General features: G+C 41.4%; 1 pseudogene; it reads left to right on the top strand.

The window, feature by feature from the left end:
• Positions 1–2,872: 2,872 nt before the first annotated feature.
• LOC130880013 (olfactory receptor 13A1-like) lies at positions 2,873–7,695 on the top strand (annotated as a pseudogene).
• The last annotated feature ends 3,515 nt before the right edge of the window (positions 7,696–11,210 follow it).

Raw genomic sequence — 11,210 nt, 5'->3', positions numbered from 1 at the left:
AGACAGGTCCTCCGGTGGCCAATACAGGTAAAATAGCAGTCTTTTGTACGCCAAAGTGAGTTCCCACCGACCTCTTCTCTCTGTAGTCTGTCTTCTCTGATAGTACAAACATTGGGGTTCCTCCGTCTACTCCATACCACTTTTCCTATGAAGAAGACACATACTCTGCAGGGAACTGAGACTGTGAAAGGGCTGTGTCTAACCCAGTCTTTGCCCATCACAGATTCATAGTCATGGCGATAAACTTCTAATCTCCTTCCCACTGTTGGTTCTTGAAGAACAAAGCTCCCTCCAGTTTGCTAGCCAGCTTCAATGTAGACTTGGTAATCCCAGCATTGGGCACCTGTCTGGTTTCACTAGTTGTTACCGGTCTAGGAACTTCAGGGTAAAAAAAATAGAGTCCTGATGGTGTCTGTGTCTCCTAGGAGAGCTACATTTTATTCACCACAACACTAAGACTCTTACAGGCTGTCAACACACTGTCAATGCCCAGGTCTTGAACCTGCTCCTTGTCCCTCTACTGAGGGATCATGTTGTCAGCCTTCGGGCGTTCATTGCAATCATTCTATTCTCGTTTCTAAGGGTTCTCAGTGAACACAGGTGGAACACCTTATTTATCAATGCGGCTGATACAGATTTGATCAGAAAATTTGACACACGTGATGTGGAATCACTGATGTACTTGTGTTCTGTGCAGACCTGTGTGAGCTGTGCACACACTCACATTCCATCTCTCACTGCTGCAAAGTGAATGCACACACACAGATGCTGCCTTGGAATTTCTAGAGTGGCAAAAGCATTATGTCCCACTGTTCAGAAGACATGTCTCTGTGCGACCTCTCCAGGAATAGCCCAATTTCACAGAGGTCACACTCTCCCCATTCCCGTTACTGTCTTCTCTCTCCTCTTTAAGAGATGGGGCTCCCATTATGCTGAATACAGTTTCCATTTGCTCTAACACACTTCAAAGATTTGGATGGTGAATTTCAAAGCTTTTATTAAAGGAAACTTAACACATAAAAGTAATTCTTTCTTTATAGGTTTGAAGGTTCATTTAAGGAAGAGGTTTCCATTTTTTAACCAGGCTTCACAATACTCCCTTCATGTAGCACAGTTCTATGAAGACACAGGACATTTTCATGATCCCAAAAGTCCTCTAGACCCTCTTGTTCATGTCACAATAATTAGGAGGTGACACAGGTGTGCATCTTCTTTACAGATCAGGTTGTGAACAGTTATTGTGTTTGTATTAAACTTCGGACTCCATCCATACTGTTTTATGTTGATATAAGACTTTTCTGTGATATGTTTTTTCTAAATGGGTATCATAAATAACAAAAGTTATCATGAATGCTGTCAATCAGTACTGTTATTTGTAATAGACAGTCACTATATACGTTGTTGGGACATAGGTTGAGATGTCAATATGTGTACACATATTCTCAGTACATGTTTACATTTCTGTGATTATGTCATTTCTGTCTTCTCAAGCTTTGATCTACTGCCTTCTTGTTATTTGTAAATACATAAGGAATGACTGTGGCATGTAGTCACTCCACGATGCAGAGTCCTAGAACTGATGTTTCTGTCTAAATGAGCTTGGTTCCCATTGTCCTGTCTCCCTTAGTACTTCCTCGCCTTTACCATTTATCACGTCTGTCAATCATTATTCTGCTAAGACAGAGTTTTCTAGTTTCTGCTGGGAGAGATAAATGTGATATCTGTCTTTCTGTGTCTGGTTTATTTTTCTTGACATTATTTTCCATTGCCATCCATTTTCTATTTCTAAAAGGCATCATGCCTGCATGGTTGGATAACATTCCTCTGTGCATATATATTGCCTTTTCTTCATCCCTCTTACTTGATGAATACATAGGCCAATGATCTGTCTTGCCACAGTTCCTTGGTCTTGTCAACAGCTCGAAGTGGACCATAAATTCAGTCAGAAGGCAATTAGTTACCCTTAATATTTGTGCAAATATTGCCCCTGTGCCCATATCTTGCCAAGCATGTTGTTGTTGCTGCCCTTAAGGTAGAGAGCTGGCTGAGACTAATGATGCTTTTCTCCTCGAGCAGTGTGCATAGAGTCTTCAATTACTATGGAAGCTAGGAAGTGGGAATTATGCTTACAGGTCTGTACAGACTTGATTTCTCCATGTTTATGTTTCAAGCTACAGTGCTGTTCCCAGCTGTAGGATCTTATCATCACATTCTGGAAGATAACCAGGAGCACCTGCAATAGCTTGTACTGTCTGAGGGGCAATGGATCTAGTAATTAACATCTCTTAGACTTAGCCCATTCTTGCAACAGGAGTTTTTATTTAGCACCATGTGATGTCTTATAGAGGTGTTGTTCCCACACACACACTACAGGGTAACTCTATTTAAATTATTTTTATGCCTGTATATGAGTATATTTTAGGAAGATTCTACTGTAGTAGGATTTTATATGGATTTTAAAGGCTTTTAGTGTTTCACATATCTCTACATAATCCCTCTTCTACTCTTTATCCCATCTTCCCCCTTCAGCATTCTTATTTAATGATCTCTTTTCCATATTTAAAACATTATATGTCATCTCCCCTTCAGCCTCCCCATGGTGCCATACTAGATTCTATCCTCTATCAGATTCCAAAGGAAGTACATGTAACTAAAGCTTAAAATGTAATGGTCACATGAGAAAGAGAGAGAGCATAGGGTATTTGTCTTTCAAGGTCTGAGTTACTTCACTCGGGATGATTGCTTCCAAGTTCACCCATTTTTCTGCAAACTTCATAATTTCACTTTTCTTAACAGCTGAGTAACAGTCCATTTTGTAAATACCATAAATTCACTCTTTATTATTCATATCATGGACATTTATGCTGTTTCCATGTCTTGGTTGTTGTGAATAGAGCAGCAATGAGCTTTGGAAGCACTTGTATCACTTTATTAAGATATACAGTCTTTCAGGTTTATGCCTGATAGTATAGCTGAAGCATGTACTATATCTATTTTTACCTTTTTATGGCCCTTCTTACCGATATACATAGTGTTGTACCAGCTTTACTCCTACTAGCTTCAAATAAGTAATCCCCTTTATCCACATCTTTCCCAGCATTGCCTGTCAAGTTTTTCTTGGTCATTCTGACTGGAGAAAGATTTAATCTCAAAGGGGTTTTAATTTGCACTTCTCTGATAACTAAGGAACGTGAACATTTAAAAATTATTTATCATCTATTTGTGTTTCTTTTGATAATTCTCTGTTTAGTTTTATTTCCAAGCTTGAGTTGTGTTGTTTGTTTTCTTGTTGCTTAATATTTTTAGTTATTTGTATATTCTAGAAATAACCCTCTGTCAGATGGGTAATGGTAGAGATTTTTTTGCCATTTTGTAGGTTGGCTCTTCACTCAAATACTGGTGTTCTTTGTTATACAGAAGTATTACAGTGGCAAATGGGCCTATCTGTCTTTTATTGGTCTCAATGCCTTATTACCATGGTCCTATTCAAAAAGTCATTTCCTGTGGCAATGAGTTCAGTCATATTTCCTATTTTCTCCTCTGTTAACTTCCAGTTTAATTTCCAGTTTTAAGGGTGTTGGGTCTTATGCTGAGGTCTTGATCCACTAAGGGTCAAGTTTTATAAAGATGAAGGAAAGGGATCTATCATAATTCTTCTACATGTTAATGTCCAGTTTGACCATCACCATTAGTTGAAGATTCTGTTTTTCTCTATTGTGAGTATTTTTACTCATTTGTGGTAAGTCATGTGTCCATCAGTATATGGACACATATCTGAGTCCACAAATCACCCAGCTTATTACATTTCTCTGTGATTTCATTTTAGGAACGTCATTTAGGAATCCATTAGTTATTTTCCATGTAATTAGATTTTTATAGGTGTGTTGTTGGTAATAAGAGAATTCTAAGAGACAGTAAATATTCTTATAGGCTTTAATTGTTTTTAGATCTTTCTCTCTAGCTCAGCCTAAGGTCAATCTTAAACATCACTCCCAGGTGCTGGGGTCAATATCACTCAGAGATTATCAGTACTATCAGGAGAGTAATGCAAATTCAGGTGTATTTGACTTAGCTAGACAGATCCAGAAAGTGCCAAGGACATATGAATAATTTGTTTCTGTAATTCTTTTTCTACAGAACAACTTGAAAAACCAAACTATGCATTGGGTATTCTCTAGTGCAATAGAATCAACAGCAGGGTGTTGGCAGAGATCCACAGTTAAGCACAGTGCCAACTCCTGGAGTCTAGTCATAGAGAAGGAAGAGTGATATTGTGAGCAAAGGGGCCAAGACCAGATGGGAAAACACACAGAAACAATTGACCTCAGCAAGTGGGAGCTCACTGGCTCTGAATGGACAGATGGAGAACCTGCATAAGACTAAAGTAGGCCCTCTGAATGTGGGTGACAATTGTTGTGGTTTGGGCATTTTATAGGGCCATTAGCAGTGAAACCAGTAATTATCCCTAGTGCATAAACTGGTTCTTTAAGTCACACTCCCAGTGAGGGAATTCCTTACTCACCTAGACACAGTGGGAGTGGTCCTTTGTCCTGCTTCAAGTGATATGATAGACTTTGTTGACTTCCCATGGGAGGACTCACCCACTCTGAGGATTGATGATAGGTTGGGTGGAGAGAAAATGGGGGAGCAGGAGGAGTGAAGGGAGTGGGGAACAGGGATTGGTATGTAAAATAAGACATAAGACTGTTTTTTAAAAAATAGAATCAACAGCAGGGAGACATAACACTGTCCATGTGGTTGCAAAGGGTGAACAAGATATCTGAGTATCTCTCATTTCAAATGGAGGCAACAATAAAATGTTGAATTGTAAATAAAACATTAACCATTAAGATGGGGAGAAGATGAGCTGCAAGCCATACTATAGAAATAATATAGGAGAAAAAATGTGATCAAAGAAAATGAAGAGTTTTAAGACTGGTGTGGGGCAAAGTGGGGAATGGTGAGTGACACTGGATTCAGTAAGTGGACATACTTCACAGGCTATATATCATGGATGTGCTCAGAAATGAAGGAAAAGATGATTTTATCTTGTCCACTGAAAGAGATATGCAAAGCAAAGAAAATTTACTGGTAAGTTCCACTGCAAATAATTTTCACAAAGATATTTATATATACATGTTTATAGTATTCACTATATGAATCCATGCAGGAAACTATAGAAAGGTCTAATAGGTGGTGTCAGATGGGTCTAATAGAGTGTATTTTGCTGAAGCACTGGGGAGAGGAATAGTGAATTTGACCCGGGGAAAGAGGGCCAGTTATCATAAGGTGCACAGTCTGTAGTCCATGAGTGTTGAGGGAAAAACTGAAAATGTTAGAAATGAAAAGAACCTAAAACTTATAAGAGTTAAATCAAATGGGAACATGAGGTACAAATATTGGGAAAGCTACAGTAACGGGCTCTGAGGACCACTCAGATGAGAGATGTAAGAGGATGCAGAATACATTTTTGGCCCATGGAACATGAATCTATTGAGGGTCTATCATAGGCATAGGTTAAAAGCAAGACCATGATTCAGAGAGATGGAGCTGTGCTCTATAAAATAAGCATCATAAAATCCTGGGGAAGTGTTGTTGGGGGCTGGGGCTGTGTTCCTGCCACCCCAGCTCCTGGTCGCCTGGCTAGCTTATGCCCCGAAATAACAACACACAAACTGTATTCATTTAAACACTGCTTGGCCCACTAGCTCTAGCCTCTTATGGGATAATTCTCATATTTTGCCTAACCCATTTTTAGTAATCTGTGTAGCACCAGTCTTACTGGGAAAGATTCAGCATGTCTGACCTGGCGGCTTGCTTCATCGCGTCTGCCGCAGAGAGGAGAGATATCGAGTCTGAGCTTACTTCCTCTTCCTCCCAGCATTCTGTTCTGTTTACTCCACACACCTATGTTCTAACCTATGAGGACCAAGCAGTTTCTTTATTTTTTAACCAATGACCTTCCTCCATCAGGGAAGAAATGACAAGTTTCTATGGACACAGGAGAATCTGTAGACTGTGGCAATGATTTCAGTTATGGGTCTGTTGACTTCGATGTTACTGGGGATAGTTGAGACAGAAAAGGCACAGAAGTACTTTATATTTTTAGGCTGAGGTTTTGAGAAATTGTCTCTGGAGATAAATTTGTAGTGTGTTGGAATCAGAGCAGTGTCATCCACAGGACAAATCACAGGTCACAGTGGGTTAAATCAGATGATATGGATGTACGTAGACATGGGTATCGGTAATTACCTGGTTTCGAAGGAAACTAGCGACCAAGTCCACATTTCAGAGGATGCAAAGGGACCCAAGAAGCCAGGAGGCCAGGTATCATGTCAGTGTGCATTGATCCGAGAGTTTCCCTTGTGGAAAAAAATACCTGCTGTGGAGGTAAGGGGAACTGTGCTTCCAGCAATGTCAACGTCAACAGAGCACAGTGTCACAGGGGATAGAGAATCAAATCACAGGCAGGTTCTGGGTGAGGGCTGCTTCACTCATCCACATGTTTGAGAGGATGAGGAAGGTACAGATGTCCCCCTTGATCCAAGAATACAGGGTGAAAGATTCTAGGTGGGAAACCCAAAGTGAATGAAATACCAAATGGTCTGGTAAGGACATAAGAGACAAGAGGCTTTCCTGATGGAAGTACACTCACTCTCTCCTTTTCTGACAACACAGAATCTTGAGATGATCAAGTTTAAAACTCAGGCTTTAGAGAGATGAACAGTAATATGTTCTCAGAAGCTGGCAGACACACAATGATGGTTAGTCCCAATGAGACAATGGTGACTGAGTTTGTGCTGGAAGGGTTCTCAGAGCACCCTAGTCTAAGACTGCTCCTGATGGGCTGCTTCCTGACCCTCTATACAATGGCTCTCATAGGAAACACTGTGATCATTGTTTTGGTCACCTCCAGCACTGGGCTCCACAGCCCCATGTACTTTTTCCTGTGCAACCTGGCCACCATGGATATTGTCTGCACCTCCTCTGTGCTGCCCAAGGCACTGCTTGGTCTTGTGTCTGAGAAAAACACCATCTCCTTTAATGGATTTATGACTCAGTTGTTCTTCCTTGTGTGGTCTGGATCTTCAGAGCTGCTGCTGCTAACGGTCATGGCCTATGACCGCTACGTGGCCATCTGCCATCCCCTGCACTACAGCTCTAGGATGAGCCCACGTCTGTGTGGGGTCCTGGCCATGGCTGTGTGGTCCATCTGTGCTCTAAATTCATCTGTCCACACTGGTCTGATGACACGGCTGTCATTCTGTGGCCCCAATGTCATCATCCACTTCTTCTGTGAGATCCCTTCCACTCCTCCTCCTCTCCTGCAGCTCCACATATGTGAATAGCATCATGACTCTTATAGCAGATGCCGTTTATGGAGGCATCAACTTCTTCCTCACCTTACTCTCCTATGGCTGCATCATCGCCAGCATCCTGCGCATGCGTTCTGCTGAGGGCAAGAGGAAGGCCTTTTCTACCTGCTCCTCCCACCTCATCGTGGTCTGTGTGTACTACTCATCTGTGTTCTGTGCCTACATCAGTCCTGCTTCCAGCTACAGCCCAGAAAGAAGCAAAGTGACTTCAGTGCTGTACTCAGTCCTCAGCCCAACCCTGAACCCCCTCATCTATACACTGAGGAACAAGGATGTCAAGCTGGCCCTGGGGAGGCTCCTGCCCTCTTTCTCACATTAAGTGGACATGTGAAGGCTGTTCTTGCCTCGGGTGTTCCTAGACATGCTTTCCTGAGAGCATCCTTTTGTTTTATTTGCAAAGACTGTGCTTTGGTTTCGTGGTTGACCCTGACCCAAATAATTACACAGAAACTATATTAATTGCAACAGATTAGACAAATCTAATAGCCCAAGTGTATTCATAGCTAACTTTTACATCATAAATTAATCTATTTCGATTCATCTGTGTATCACTACAAGGCTGTGGTCTATTGGTAAGTTTCTGACATCTTTTACCTTAAGCAGCTACAAGGCATCTCCTTTACTCTGCCTACTTTCTCTCTCTCTCTCTCTTTCTCTCTCTCTCTCTCTCTCTATATATATATATATATGTGTGTGTGTGTGTGTGTTTTCAGATTTCCCTCCTGACTTTATTCTGCCCTGCCATAGGCCAAAACAGCTTCATTATTAACCAATGGTAATAAACCATATTCACAGCATATAGGGGGGAATCCCACATCAAGCAGCCTCTTGGAGTGGGGGTGTACCTATTATGGCTTTAGGAAAACCTTGTGATGTAAAGATTGGAAAATTCTACTTACTATTACCTCAAAAACTACAAAGTGCTAGATGCAATGTAAGTAAAGCACTCAAGTTTTAGGTCCTGATAAATACAAAACATTCCAAATGTAAGTAAGTTTACCTAAACGTGGATGACCACATTCCACAACCTGGAATGTTTTCAGTGGGTGACAATGGTTGTAGAAAAAAATAAAGCCCTTTCATCCAGAGCTACACTGTAAACATCACAAGGCTTTATTTAAGAACTATGATTAGCCAGGCGGTGGTGGTGAACGCCTTTAATCCCACCACTCGGGAGGCAGAGGCAGATTGATCTCTGTGAGTTAGAGGCCAGCCTGGTCTACAGAGCTAGTTCCAGGACAGGCTCCAAAGCTACAGAGAAACTCTGTTTTGAAAAACAAAACAAAAAAAATGAAAAAGAAAAAGAAAAAAAGAACTATGGTTAATGGATCTAGACTTCAAAATGATACAGAGGGGCCAGCATGGCCACAGTGTCTTGTTGGGAAGACACAAGTTGAATGACTTGGGGGTCTCAATTTCACAGCTTCCTATTGAGCTGTGGAAGCCAAGGCTGGTGACACTGGCATGAATGAGAAGGAAATTAGAAGAACAGAAGTCAAGTTTAAGTTTCAAAAGTGAACTATATATATGGTTCTAGTATTCTTATGGCCATGATAACACTCAAACTCATGAAAAATAGTAGTATTTCCAAAAAAGAGATTTAAAGAAACTAGATGAATATTTGCATAGAAAAGTGGAACTATTCCTTTATATTATGAATAAAAATCAATAAAAAAAAGATTGATTAGTCAAAAATGCAAGGGCTTAAACTTTTTTCTACAACCTATTTTAATCATATTCCTCTCCTTCCATAACTCCTCTCTCATTATCCATACCTACTTAACTACAAACCAGTCACTCAGGTGCTCAATCTCTCTCCCCTGTCTTTCTCTGTGTGTATCTGTATGTCTGTGTGTGTAAAAAGCAAAACATATCTAAGAAAATTTGACAAAAAAAAACACCAAAAAAAATAAAAGCACACGCAAATAATGTCCTTTCGGTGTTGATCTATTACTCCCAGCCAAAACACTCAAAATAAGAATTAGGAGGCAGAAGAAAGGAAGAGGAAGGAACGAACATTGGTGGCCACTGATAGGAAGACAGCTGAGTGGAGGAAGGGCAGCATCTGCAGCAACTGCGGCTGAAGCGATGCTGTGTCCTTTTCAGACTAAACACATTCTTCATCAGCTTACTTCCTTATTCTTAAATGCTGTACCACACCGAGGCTTGCGACACAAATCAAGTATCTTGTGTAATTAGTTCTTCATTTTTGTAACCAAAATATCTTTTCAAAACATTTATTCTGTCTTATATTTTTAAAAGACTCAGTCCATGGGCACTTGGCTCTTTGTTTTGGTCTATTGTGAGGCAGGGTCTCCTGGCAGTGGACAGATGTGGTGAAGAGCTTCCTCCCATCACAGAAACCCAGAACACATATTAGAGAAACACCTGTGCTCAACTGACTTCCTCCTTTTCCCTTTAGCCCAGGCTTGCTAGTCCCCAGTCCCTGGGATGGTGTTAGCCACATGGAGAGTGGATCCCCTACTTCACTGAACTCTTCATGGAACATGCTCACCTGTCATCTTTTAAGTCATTTTTAAAACATTTTTTCTTATTTTACACACCAAACCCAGCTTCCCTTCCCTCCTTTATTCCCTCTCCTCATGTCCCCCACCCCATCCACTCTTCAGAGGGGGTAAGCTCCCCATGAGGAGTCCGCAAAGTCTGGAACACCACTTTAAGACAGAACCAAGAACCTCCCGCCTCATACTAGGGTGAGCAAGATATCCCTCCAAAGAGAAATGGGCTCCAAAAAGCCAGTACAAGCACTAGGTAAAATCCTGGATCCACTGCCAGTGGCCTCACAGAATGCCCCAGCCACAACACTGTCACCCACATTCAGAGGGCCTAGTTTGGGCCTATGCAGGCTACCCCACTATCAGTCTTGAGGCAATGAGCTCCTACTAGCTCAGGTCAGCTGTTTCTGTGGGTATCTACATCATAGTATTGACTCTTTTGCTCATATTATCACTTCTTTCTATCTTTGACTAGACTCTGGAAGTTTGGCCCAGTGCTGGCTATTCAGCTATGGTAACAATAAAGAGTGACATCGGTGAATCACTTGTCTTCTTTGCCTGTTTCATCTGTTGGTTTCTTTGACAAAAAGTATGATGAAGTACTCTCAGCAGAATACAGAAGAGTCGATTTATATCAAGGTGAGACCTTCCACACAAGGCATAAGAATACCAATGACATTCTGGGAGATGCATGTAGCATGTTGGCAGATGGAGGTGTAGAGGGAAAACTGCCCCTGCCAACACTAGGGAATTCCGCTGACCATCCTCCTTCACACCAGTCTTCAGGGAGCTTGGGTCATGAAGCCACAAGTCCCCTTTAATTAATCTTAAGAGCTTTCTCCTGCAGTTTCTATCCCAGGAGTCCCTAGGACAAACACTTGTCCCTGGTCTCAGAAAATCACCAGTATTTATGAAGGACAGGAGCTTCAGAGGGACACTAAAGACTTGGCGCTTATAGGAAAGGAGAGTCTGTGCTCAGCAGTGGGCACCTTTGTGGGAGCCATCTGTCACCTGAGTTCGCTGTGACAGATAAAGGTAAGTGGGAGTTTAATTTCCACTGTGTGGCTCTTCCAGCTCACAGTGGAATCCAAAACAAAAGTCTCCCTATGGAAGTGCCATTTATTCCAGTGTTTGGATATCAGCACAGAGGGACACCAAGTCATGTTCTCAGTGAGTCCTGAGATTGAAAAAGAGTTCTGGGTCAGAGAAAAGATTATGACAGAAAGATGTGGTTTCATGCTCCATTGTACAAACAGCAGAATGTCTAGATTCCAATCATGAGAGAGTTTGTTCATGTCTGTTATTTGTTCCTTATGTT

This window comes from Chionomys nivalis, chromosome 8, assembly GCF_950005125.1.
Source record: "Chionomys nivalis chromosome 8, mChiNiv1.1, whole genome shotgun sequence".
Taxonomy (NCBI): domain Eukaryota; kingdom Metazoa; phylum Chordata; class Mammalia; order Rodentia; family Cricetidae; genus Chionomys; species Chionomys nivalis.
This window is presented reverse-complemented; position numbering and strand designations above follow the sequence as displayed.